The sequence below is a fragment of the Schistocerca americana genome, chromosome 1 (genome assembly GCF_021461395.2).
Source record: "Schistocerca americana isolate TAMUIC-IGC-003095 chromosome 1, iqSchAmer2.1, whole genome shotgun sequence".
Taxonomy (NCBI): Eukaryota; Metazoa; Arthropoda; class Insecta; order Orthoptera; family Acrididae; genus Schistocerca; species Schistocerca americana.
Genome location: NC_060119.1, coordinates 245,197,077 through 245,210,319, shown reverse-complemented (window position 1 = coordinate 245,210,319; position 13,243 = coordinate 245,197,077).

The window sequence follows — 13,243 nt, the reverse complement described above, 5'->3', positions numbered from 1 at the left end:
AGTTGCTGTTTCAGCCATGTTTAAAATCTTGTAACGTATGTATCTATATTCTCAGTAACACAATGGAACATTCTTTTTTCTAATCTCTGTTGGTCCATGCTTCATACGAAGCATCTGCACAACGATTGGAATTCACGCTATCCAGTTTTATGCCGCTATACGATACGTTTTTTGATTTGAAAAAGCTTATGGGACTTGAAGATGTCAAAATGAATTACCAAAAGTGGTTGCTTTTAGAATAAAATAAAATATCTTAAAGGCTAAGCCTGATGGTAAAGTTTATTGAAACTGAAAAATTCTTTCTTTTTGTCGGTTGACTAATACTGTTGTTCCAGATCAGTCCACGTAAGGGCTTCTTCGTTCGTTTACCCAACGCTACTTTGGTCTCAATATCTTCGTCAGATATGCCTTCCCTGGATATAACGAAGCATACACATTTAAAATTTTCAAATTTTTTAATGTTTATCTTCAAGAACTAAATCCGATCCTTGTTCACCAATGCAAATGTACTTCTCCATTTAGACATCATCTTTCATATTCCTCCTCCGTTTGCGAAAATTACTTGGTCATCTCCAGAAACAGTGAATGGATTCAGGCCTATCCATACCCATTCCTCAATATTTATGGTAACATGCTTCCAGCGCTTGGTGTTGAAACTAACTCTTTAATTATTTTTTTACTAAACGCTGACCTACAGAATTTTCCCTGACAGTGACAACTCAGACTTAACCTATCCAATTATTACTCACAATATACACTACTGGTCATTAAAATTGCTACACCACGAAGATGACGTGCTACAGACGCGAAATTTAACCAACAGGAAAAAAATGCTGTGATATGCAAATGATTAGCTTTTCAGACAATTCACACAAGGTTGGCGCCGGTGGCGACACCTACAACGTGCTGACATGAGGAAAGTTTCCAACTGATTTCGACATACACAAACAGCAATTGACCGGCGTTGCCTGGTGAAACTTTGTTGTGATGCCTCGTGTAAGGAGGAGAAATGCGTACCATCACGTTTCCGACTTTGATAAAGGTCGGATTGTAGCCTATCGCGATTGCGGTTTATCGTATCGTGACATTGCTGCTCGCATTGGTCGAGATCCAATGACTGTTAGCAGAATATGGAATCGGTGGGTTCAGGAGGGTAATACGGAACGCCGTGCTGGATCCCGACGGCCTCGTATCACTAGCAGTCGAAATGACAAGCATCTTGTCCGCATGGCTGTAACGGATCGTGCAGCCACGTCTCGATCTCTGAGTCAACAGATGGGGCGTCTGCAAGACAACAACCGTCTGCACGAACAGAATGAGATTTTCACTCTGCAGTGGAGTGTGCGCTGATATGAAACTTCCTGGCAGATTAAAACTGAGTGCCGGACCGAGACTCGAACTCGGGACCTTTGCCTTTCGCGGGCAAGTGCTCTACCAACTGAGCTACCCAAGCACGACTCACACCCAGTCCTCACAGCATTACTTCTGCCAGTATCTCGTCTCTTACCTTCCAAACTTTACAGAAGCTCTCCTGCGACTCTACAGAACTAGCACTCCTGAAAGAAAGGATATTGCGGGGACATGGCTTAGCCACAGCCTGGGGGATGTTTCCAGTATGAGATTTTCACTCTTCAGCGGAGTGTGCGCTGATATGAAACTTCCTGGCAGATTAAAACTGTGTGCCGGACCGAGACTCGAAATTCGGGCTCTTTGCCTTTCGCGGGCAAGTGCTCTACCAACTGAGCTACCCAAGCACGACTCACGCTCCGTCCTCACAGCTTTACTTCTGCCAGTATCTCGTCTCCTACCTTCCAAACTTTACAGAAGCTCTCTTGCGAACCCTGCAGAACTAGCACTCCTGAAAGAAAGGATATTGCGGAGACATGGTTTAGCCACAGCCTGGGGGATGTTTCCAGAATGATATTTTCACTCTGCAGCGCGAAAGGCAAAGGTCCCGAGTTCTAGTCTCGGTCCGGCACACAGTTTTAATCTGCCAGGAAGTTTCATCTGCACGAACAGTTCGACGACGTTTGGAGCAGCATGAACTATCAGCGGCGAGACAATGCCTGTGGTTACCCTTGACGCTGCATCACAGACAGGAGCGCCTGCGATGGTGTACTCAACGACGAAGCTGGGTTCACGAATGGCAAAACGCCATTTTTTCGGATGACCCTTTCCATGCCAGAGAAGCTGGAAGAGATTGTTAATTCTCTGGCTGGGGGGGGGGGGGGGGGGGGTTGCTCCTAAAGTAGCTGCTTTGGGAGCAGCGAAAGTTGCCACCAGCCGCCAAGGCGCTGGTGGGGGGAGGAGGGGGGGGGGGGTGTAGTCGGGCAGGGAGGCTTAGCCGAGGGGACTACCATCGCCAGTAATGGTGACTTTGTTGTAGCTGCAACATAAGACGGTTGCATGTGAACTCGGTTCAATGTTTCATATTTCTGTTCAGCCTCTCGGTAAGTCTGCCCGTTCAGGGTCTTGTACTCCATAATTTTCCTTTGAAAGTCGAGACTCATTGCACCTAAGCAACTGAATATTCCTTTTGTACCGTAACGACAACTAAAGTAAGGTTTTGGAAATGCACTTTCTATAACTTTAGTGTGTTCCAGTCAAATATGACCTCAGTTATACCAACTTTAATTACTTTTTCCAGGTTGTGTACTGATGGTTCGCTGAATTCATTCTTAAGTGGCCAAAATAGTTAATTCTAAATTTCCTAAATGTGTTTGAGCAAACACGAAGTTTGTTTTTCATATTATAGTAACCTAAAAAGAGTATCTCTGAAAGAAGAAGCTTTTCATAAATACTAAGGTTTCTTCTCACTATGTTGCATATCCCCAGATGTGGTTTTTAACATCCACTGAGCCACGCTTGTTTCCTATTTCAATCAATGTTTGCTTTAAATTTAGAATTTTTATGTACTGTTAAATGTGTCAAGTCCATAGCAAACATTTCTACACACTTGTCAGCCACTACATCTTTGTTCTCCTTCAAAGTATTTGTGGAGTGAGGAAACTCCATAGTCGAGGTTTCCGAATGATCGTTTATTAACTATTTCGACAATTTGCTTCGCGAGACACCTAGAGATTTGTCTGAAGCTGCCTCATGAATACACGACAACTTTTCCCCTTTCCCCTCTGTTTCATGACTGGCATATGTTCCTCTATTCTTAACTTCTTCTCAATCTCCTTTAAGTTTGGTTTGTTCATTTTGCTACTCACACCCTTATGATAAACGACTAGCAGTGAAACTCCCTACGCAAACACATACATGGCTCGTTACGTTGGATTGATAGAGCAGTCTCTTGTCACATCCATCAGGCTGAACGGGTCCCGTTGAAGCTCGGCAGGCTAGTGGAAACCCAAGTTGGCCTGCTTTAACCAATGTGCTTCACTACACATGAACTCTTTTGTGTCTCCGCTGTGGCAGGTTGGGCTGCTTTAATGGTTACCGTGAATATAGGGGCAGACAGACTGGAAGAAGAATTTGTACATCTCTGTTGTTTCCTCCCGTGTCCATCCCCGGTAGCTGACTGGTCAGCGTGACGGATTGTCAGTCCTCTGGGCCCGGGTTCGATTCCTGGCTAGGTCGGGGAATTTTCTCCGCCCATGGACTGGGTGTTGTGCTGTCATTATCATCATACTATCATCCTCGTCGACTGCAGGTCGCCGAAGTGGTGTCAAATTGAAAGACCGACGGCGGCCCCTAGCCATACGAATAAATAAATAAATTTCCTCCCGTGTCTTCTCACATTCTGAAACCACCTCCTTTGTCGTATATTGCTGTATTTGTTCTTGTAATAGTGCAGTGCAATGCGTTATCGATATGACTATTTTGAAAAATAAAAAAAACAAAGAAGTCATTAATATCGACGCCATCGCTTGGACTAAAATGTGTCCTTGTTCTCATCTATGATTCACGTTCACACCGGATTTTTGTAGCAGTAACACCAGCTTGTTCTCCAGTGCCGCGGGACAAGCATCTCCACCCCGCCCCCCTCCTACACCGCGCTCCCCCCCCCCCCTCCCCAACAGAACCATACACGACAGCCGCGAGCGGGCAGTGCCCGCCTGCAGGAGAGACGCACATCGCGACCCGGCGCCGATGCGACGGCAAATTCCGCGCCGCTTAATGACACGTGACGGCCGAGTTGCATAAAGCACCCGCCGCCGCGACCGCCGCCGCCGCTCCGAAACACGGCGATAAATTGGACGCGAGCGGCCATCACGCCGGCACTCGACGCGGTACACAGCGCGTATTTATTGGCGCACGCTCCATAAAGCACGGCACCGCGGCAGCGGCACCGGCGGCAGTCGTCAGCCGCCACAGCCAGCGGTTTTGACGTCCGAACGCCGCCGGTCCCGGGGACCCCGATCGGAGTCATCGCCTTTGCGATGATCGCAAAATTAACGCTTCAAAACGGCCACTGTCACGCCGCGGACGTAAATTGCCAGTTGGCCTCGATGCGGGCGGCGGCAGTTTTCCACAGCGGGGCCGCGACGCGCCATTAGGTAGCAGCCGCGCGATGCGTCCAACGCCGGACACCTCCGCGCGCTCCACACAGCCGTGCCTAGAGTTCGCAGCTGTGCATAATTTACGATGTGCCGAATCGCGGCTGATACACAAATGAGTAACCACGAAAAAACTGCTGACTGTTTTCACGTACTCCGGATCGCAACTCGAACCCAGAACCCTGTGTTTCGCTGGCAGTGCCCTTACCGACTGAGCTACGCAGGTACGACTCTCATTCCACCGTAATGGCACCACTTCAGCCAGTATCCCTTGTTGTGTTCGACTTCGTACACAACAGTGAAGAGAAGTGAGCTACAGAGAGGTGCAGCAACTTTCGTTGTAGGAGAGCTGGACAGGAGCAGTAATGATTAACGAACAAGTCAACACAGCAAACAGAAGAATTACTTAACTTGTATTTTTCAAAATGAACGAAGACTGCTTACAGATGGTGCAGCAAGAAACACTATCAGATCACTAAAAATGTCCGCCCCCGGTAGCTGAGTGGACAGCACGACAGAATGTCAATCCTAAGGGCCCCGGTTCGATTCCCGGCTGGGTTGGAGATTTTTCTGTTGTGTTGTCCTAAGCATCATCATTTCCTCCCCATCGACGCGCAATTCGCCGAAGTGACGTCAGATTGAAAGACTTGCACCCGCGAACGGTCTACCCAACGGGAGGCCCTAGTCACACGACATTTACTTCAGTAAAAATGTAGTAACATTGCAGTAACAACAACAGTAACACTGTAGCGTCTAGGTAGCTTCCACATAGTGTCCTGAAACAAAGTGGCTCCAAGTATGAGTGGCTGCTGCTGACCATCCTGTATTGCAGCACTGGAGGGCGCTCGTGGCCTGGAGCTGCTGGAAGCGTGGCTCAGCGGGTGTGCTCCATTGGGTCCACCGGTTTCTGCATGACCGCTATCAGTGTCTTACGGAAACTTACTATTCCTTTACCAACTGCGTGACGCATGTGAGGTGGTATCGATTCGTAGCACAACAGTTCTGTCTCCTATGGCACACATATTTTTAAAACTAAGTCAAAAATTTCCTCAATCGATTGTAGAATGACAATACAGCAAAACTTGAACGTGTATAATTCCAAAATCTGCCCAAACCGTACAAGTATTTAAAGAAATGGCTCTGAGCACTATTGGACTTAACTTCTGAGGCCATCAGTCCCCTAGAACTTAGAACTACTTAAACCAAACTAACCTAAGGACATTACACACATCCATGCCCGAGGCAGGATTCGCACCTGCGACTGTAGCGGTCGCGCGGTTCCGGACTGTAGCGCCTAGGACCGCTCGGCCACTCCGGCCGCCCAAGTATTTCAGTCCCCAAGCATTCAATACACGTTTATACGCAAATTTTTTTTGTATAAATCGGAATGTATCTAACGTGGAAACGGCATGCAAATTTTAAGAGTTCATTAATAATTCGTTGTGTAATGCGGAAAAGAGCTTATACAGTACTAATGTATTACAGTATACATTATTTATTCACGAGTATACAAGAACGCTTCTTTTAACACAAAGACCTTATAGCCCTCACATTGCTGTTCAGCAGCTCAAAACTAAGAAAAGTGGTTCGGTGCAGCGCGGCACGGCGTTGCGGGTGAGGACATAAACCGCGCCGCTCTATGCAACAGCGAACAAGTTACGTACAGTGTCGGTCCATCAGATCCAATGGTTCTTCCGCGAACGCTATCTTTGTCGGTTTCCTTGCTTTGCTTTATTATTGGCGCGCGCGGGCGCACACTGGAACATTGTTGCGCACGTACGAATGCTAGGCTGCAATCTGCGCGATGAAAGACGTGGGTATTATTCCGCTGAATATTGGTTTTACCCAGCATGGTCAAGCAATCCAAAGAAATGTATTGTCTGCATTATTCTCTGTCAGTTTCTGCTATCTAGTGGCACTTCAATTACTGGTACCGGCAACACTATGTTGAATAAAAAGTGCGTGTCGGTAACAGTGTAACCTCCCCACAAAATTTTAGAAGGAAAGTAATGACAATACTTAATAGAAATGGGAGCCAAACGTAACCTCCCTAGCAATTAAATTTAATGACAATAAAAGTGAGAATCGCAATCTGACTCAAGTATAAGTTTTTCATAAAAAATTTAAAGTCCATTCAGTGACAAGAAAATATCAGTGATAATAATGATTCAATTAAACCGGAATATCGGTCTTTGGCCCTGTGCAAAACAATCGGAATTAAAGTCTTACCTCAGAATAACTGGATGTCAAATTTCTGCTCTTATCTTTGCGCACGGCTTGGAGGAACTGCATTGCAAATAATAATATTCCTTTTTTCTGTGATTTTACTGAAAATTTTCTTTAAAAGAAGTGGAATGAAATGGGAAGTGCAATTAAATCTTTAGTTCAATAAAAAATAAAATTTTTAAAAAAATGCTTTTGAAATCAAAATTATTATTGGGGCATTTGTTGGAAATTAATTACAATAAACAAATTTTTACATTATCTAATGATTATATTAATTAACAGTATACCTCATTCAGCATCTTGACCAGTGTTGCCGACCGCCTACATCACACAACCGCACTGGGCTGCTACTACTGACCGACCGCTCTGCATGACGACTATTAGCGTACTGCACTGCACGACTACTACTGACCGACTGCCCGTAACTAAATCGAGCTACAGACTCGCAACGACTGACTGAGAAACTGAGAATCGCTCGCAACACTCGCGCGGTCAAGCGCATACTCTCTGGTCACAGATGCTACAATGCCTCGCCATCGCTGCTATGTTACATACGTGTTTCAACAGTTAACGAAAAGGTTAAGGTAATCGAGGCAACTGGGAAAGAAACACCCCGTGCGCGAAAAATGTTGCTTTTCAGACGTGATAAAACACAAACTTTTCCTACTTTAATAATAAAAGATAAGATACCGGATGAATGGGTGAAAGAGAACGTCCAAATGAAGAGGAAAAATACTGGAAATGAAGCCACTAGCGAGAGATCGTGGGAATGGTTCGTAGGTGCGTGGGCTAAAAACTTACCTTTGTCTGAGCCATTTTGTAGAGTGAGGCTCTCAAAGTCGCTAAAGAGTTTGGAAATGCGGAGTTTTAGACATCCACAATGTGGCTGGACAGTTTCAAAGCCAGGCACAACGTCGCGTGGAATGAAGTATGTGGGGAAGCTAAATATGTGCAGGAAAGTGTAGCAACAGAATGGAAGGCAACACTATACAATCTAATTGCAAATTAATCAAAATGTGAAAAAAAATGTTCAAATGGCTCTGACCACTATGGGACTTTACTTCTGAGGTCATCAGTCCCCTAGAACTTAGAACTACCTAAACCTAACTAACCTAAGGACATCACACACATCCATGCCCGAGGCAGGATTCGAACCTGCGACCGTAGCGGTCGCGCGGTTCCAGACTGTAGCGCCTAGAACCGATCGGCCACCCCGGCCGGCAGAATGTGAAACAATTTGTCTAGCGCAGATGGCTACATTCTAACTGATGACCCCCTGTCCGCTAACTCCACTTTAATCTCAGAACAGATTTAATAGAAATCCGAAATACATAAGATGACCAGTAAGAACTAAAGGAAGAAGAAGAGGAACAAAATGATGTCCCTAAAAAAATTAATGCGACTGAAGAACTTATTGCATACGTGAATGATGAGACGCAATTTGCAGCACAGACAGATTCTCGCAAGGTGTTAGAACCATCGTAGACCCTATACAGTAAAAAACTGTGTAGGAAAAACAATTTTGAACATGAAATTCAAACAGGTTTCCCTCCTTGATATGGGGCAGAAAAGTGAACTGTAAACATAGAAACATTACAGAAATGGCATATTATTTGCCAGTATGTGTGATAGTTTATGAACTATTGTACAATATACATTAAGTAAACATATTCTGTGTAGGAGTGAAGTTATGTAAATATGTGCATAATTACCAATTTGTAATTTTGTGTGTGAGAACCTGACAAATTTCATTTAGCCTGTTGAGTTTTGTGTGATCCGGAAACCTGTCCAATTTGGAAAATTATTTTAGTCCCATGTGATTCCGTTTTGAGCAAGTTTTACTGTATATTATCTACATCTACATCTACGTGATTACTCTGCTATTCACAATAAAGTGCCTGGCAGAGGGTTCAATGAACTACCTTCATGCTGTCTCTCCACCGTTCCACTCTCGATCGTCACGCGGGAATTAAGAGCACTTAAATATTTCCGTGCGAGCCCTGATTTCTCTTATTTTATCGTGATGATCATTTCTCCCTTTGTAGGTGGGTGCCAACTGAAAGTTTTCGCAATCGGAGGTGAAAACTGGTGATTGAAATTTCATGATATCTCGTCGCAACGAAAAACGCCTTTGCTTTAATGATTGCCACTCCAATTCACGTATCATGTCTGTGACACTATCTCCCCTATTTCGCGATATTACAAAACGAGCTGTCCTTCTTTGTAATTTTTCGATGTCATCCGTCAGTCCCACCTGATGCGGATCCCACACCGCACAGCAGTATTCCAGAATAGGGCGGACAAGCGTAGTGTAAGCAGTCTCTTTGGTAGACCTGTTGCACCTTCTAAGTGTTCTGCCAATGAATCGCAGTCTTTGGTTTGCTCTACCCACAATATTATCTATGTGATCGTTCCAATTTAGGTTATTTGTAATTGTAATCCCTAAGTATTTAGTTGAATTTACAGCCTTCAGATATGTGTGACTTATCGCGTAGTCGAAATTTAGATGATTTCTTTTAGTACTCATGTGAGTAACTTCGCACTTTTCTTTATTCAGGGTCAATTGCCACTTTTCGCACCATACAGATATCTTATCTAAATCATTCTGCAATTCGTTTTGATCATCTGATGACTTTATAAGACGGTAAATGACAGCATCATCTGAAAACAATCTAAGACGGCTACTCAGATTGTCTCCTATGCCGTTAATATAGATCAGGAACAATAGAGGGCCTATAACACTTCCTTGGGGAACGCCGGATATTACTTCTGTTTTACTCGATGACTTCCCGTTCATTACTACGAACTGTGACCTTTCTGACAAGAAATCACGAATCCAGTCGCACAACTGAGGCGATAGTCCGTAGGCACGCAGTTTGATTAGAAGACGCCTGTGAGGAACGGTATCGAAAGCCTTCTGGAAATCTGAAAATATGGAATCAATTTGACATCCCCTGTCGATAGCACTTATTACTTCATGAGTATAAAGAGCTAGTTGTGTTTCACAAGAACGATATTTTCTGAATCCATGCTGACTATATGTCAATAAATCGTTTTCTTCGAGGTACTTCACAATGTTCGAATACAGTATATGTTTTAAAGCCCTACTGCAAATCGACGTTAATGATATAGGCCTGTAATTCAGCGGATTACTCCTACTTCCCTTTTTGGGTACTGGTGTGGCTTGAGCAATTTTCCAGTCTTTAGGTACGTATCTTTCTGTGAGCGAGTGGTTGTATATAATTGCTAAATATGGAGCTATTTTATCAGCATACTCTGAGAGGAACCTGACTGGTATACAATCTGAACCGGAGGCCTTGCCTTTATTAAGAGATTTAAGCTCCGTGGTTACACCGAGGATATCTACTTCTATGTTTCTCATCTTGGCAGATGTTCTTGATTGGAATTCAGGAATATTTACCTCGTCTTCTTTGGTGAAGGAGTTTCGGAAAACCGTGTTTAATAACTCTGCTTTGGTGGCACTGTCATCAGTGACTTTATTATAGAGCCAGAGAGATATACTGTCTCATGAAAACTGCATTACTTCACACTTCTTAGTATTGTATAAGTTTACAGCTCCGGTATTCGTATTTATGTTCAGGTAAGCAAGGTTTGTGTTCAATCCTGCCTAGTCGTCTAAAATGGGGTGTCTAGGAAACCCGCCTTCTCGGATCGCTGGGCAAACAATTCAAACAAATCGTATTAATGAGTTTTATTACGAAAATAAAAAATAAAAACACAATACGTAACTTTGAGAATTACATAGATGTGTCCCAAGCAAAGGGCAACAGACAAAATAATCGATGTTCTTCAGTACAGCAGTTCTAAGATTGAGCTACATAGAACGCACAAGCAAGTAATGAACTTTGACGTTCCTCTTCAGGTCACTGGTCTTGAAGCTTCTCGTAGAACTGGGCCGCGGCAGGTCGGTTCAAATAATGGCTCTGAGCACAATGGGACTTAACTTCTGAGGTCATCAGTCCCCTAGAACTTAGAACTACTTAAACCTAACGAAACTGAGGACATCACACACATCCACGCCCGAGGCAGGATTCGAACCTGCAACCGTAAACGGCCAGTCGGGCGCGACACTCATGTTCACTTCGCATAGAGGCCGCTGATGTCGCGTTGTCGTCCTGGAGAGGGGTCGGTCAGCGTGCAATTGGCTGACGTCTTCTCCACAGACCTCTCTGATCTCACGTTCCCGACTGGCGCGCCGGCGCTACGCTTTACGCCGAAACAGCATGCTTCAAAAAATTTTACTTGCTTGGGCATCCATACGGTTTCAGGAGATGACTCCATGAAAACTACAACGCATACAGCAAAGAAAAAAGACACATATCAATGGACGGAACGTATCTCCAAGTTTTGACTGGTAGTAAGCGCTGTGGCATATTTGCAGAGCACTTCACTAGGAGTAGGTGTATGAGAATACGTAGACGCATTATGCGCTCCATATTGTCATATACACTACTGGCCATTAAAATTGCTTCACCACGAAGATGACGTGCTACAGACCCGAAATTTAACCGACAGGAAAAAAATGCTGTGATATGCAAATGATTAGCTTTCCAGAGCATTCACACAAGGCTGGCGCGGGTGGCAACACCTACAACGTGCTGACATGAGGAACGTTTCCAACCGATTTCTCATACGCAAACAGCAGTTGACCGGTGTTGCCTGGTGAAACGTTGTTGTGATGCCTCGTGTAAGGAGGAGAAATGCGTACCACCACGTTTCCGACTTTGATAAAGGTCGGATTGTAGCTTATCGCGATTGCGGTTTACCGTTTCGCGACATTGCTGCTCGCGTTGGTCGAGATCCAATGACTGTTAGCAGAATATGGAATCGGTGGGTTCAGGAGGGTAATACGGAACGCCGTGCAGGATCCCAACGGCCTCGTGTCACTAGCAGTCGAGATGACAGGCATCTTATCCGCATGGCTCTAACGGATCGTGCAGCCACGTATCGATCCCTGAGTCGACAGATGGGGACGTTTGCAAGACAACAACCATTTGCACGAACAGTTTGACGACGTTTGCAGCAGAATGGACTATCAGCTGGGAGACCATGGCTGCTGTTACCCTTGACGCTGCATCACAGACAGGAGCGCCTGCGATGGTGTACTCAACGACAAACCTGGGTGCACGAATGGCAAAACGTCATTTTCTCGGATGAATTCAGGTTCTATTTACAGCATCATGATGGTCGCATCCTTGTTTGGAGACATCGCGGCGAACGCACATTGGAAGCGTGTATTCGTCATCGCCATACTGGCGTACCACCCGGCGTGATGGTATGGGGTGCCACTGGTTACACGTCTCGGTCACCTCTGGTTCGCATTGACGGCACTTTGAACAGTGGACGTTACATTTCAGATGTGTAACGACCCGTGGCTCTACCCTTCATTCGATCCCTGCAAAACCCTACATTTCAGCAGGAATAATGCACGACCGCATGTTGCAGGTCCTGTACGAGCCTTTCTGGATACAGATAATGTTCGACTGCTGCCCTGGCCAGCACAATCTCCAGATCTCTCACGAATTAAAAACGTCTCGTCAGTGGTGGCCGAGGAACTGGCTCGTCACAATACGCCAGTCACTACTCTTGATGAACTGTGGTATCGTGATGAAGCTGCATGGGCAGCTGTACCTGTATACGCCATCCAAGCTCTGTTTGACTCAATGCCTAGGCATATCAAGGCCGTTGTTACGGCCAGAGGTGGTTGTTCTGGGTAATGATTTCTCAGGACCTATGCACCCAAATTACGTGAAAATGTAATCACATGTCAGTTCTAGTACAATATATTTGTCCAATGAATACTCGTTTATCATCTGCATTTCTTCTTGATGTAGCAATTTTAATGGCCAGAAGTGTAGAACTATTTCGCATCTGTAGACAGACAAAAAGGTATCAGATAGATTATATAATGGTATTACAGAGACTTAGGAACCAGGTTTTAAATTGTAAGACATTTCCAGGGGCAGATGTGGACTCTGACCACAATCTATTGGTTATGAACTGTAGATTAAAACTGAAGAAACTGCAAAAAGGTGGGAATTTAAGGAGATTGGATCTGGATAAACTGACTAAACCAGAGGTTGTACAGAGTTTCAGGGAGAGCATAAGGGAACAATTGACAGGATTGGGGGAAAAATACAGTAGAAGAAGAATCGGTAGCTCTGAGGGATGAAGTAGTGAAGGCAGCAGACGATCAAGTAGGTAAAAAGACGAGGGCTAGTAGAAACCCTTGGGTAACAGAAGAAATATTGAATTTAATTGATGAAAGGAGAAAATATAAAAATGCAGTAAATGAAGCAGGCAAAAAGGAATACAAACGTCTCAAAAATTAGATCGACAGTAAGTGCAAAATGGCTAAGCAGGGATGGCTAGAGGACAAATGTAAGGATGTAGAGGCTTATCTCACTAGGGGTAAGACAGATACTGCTTACAGGAAAATTAAAGAGACCTTTGGAGAAAGGAGAACCACTTGCATGAATATCAAGAGCTTT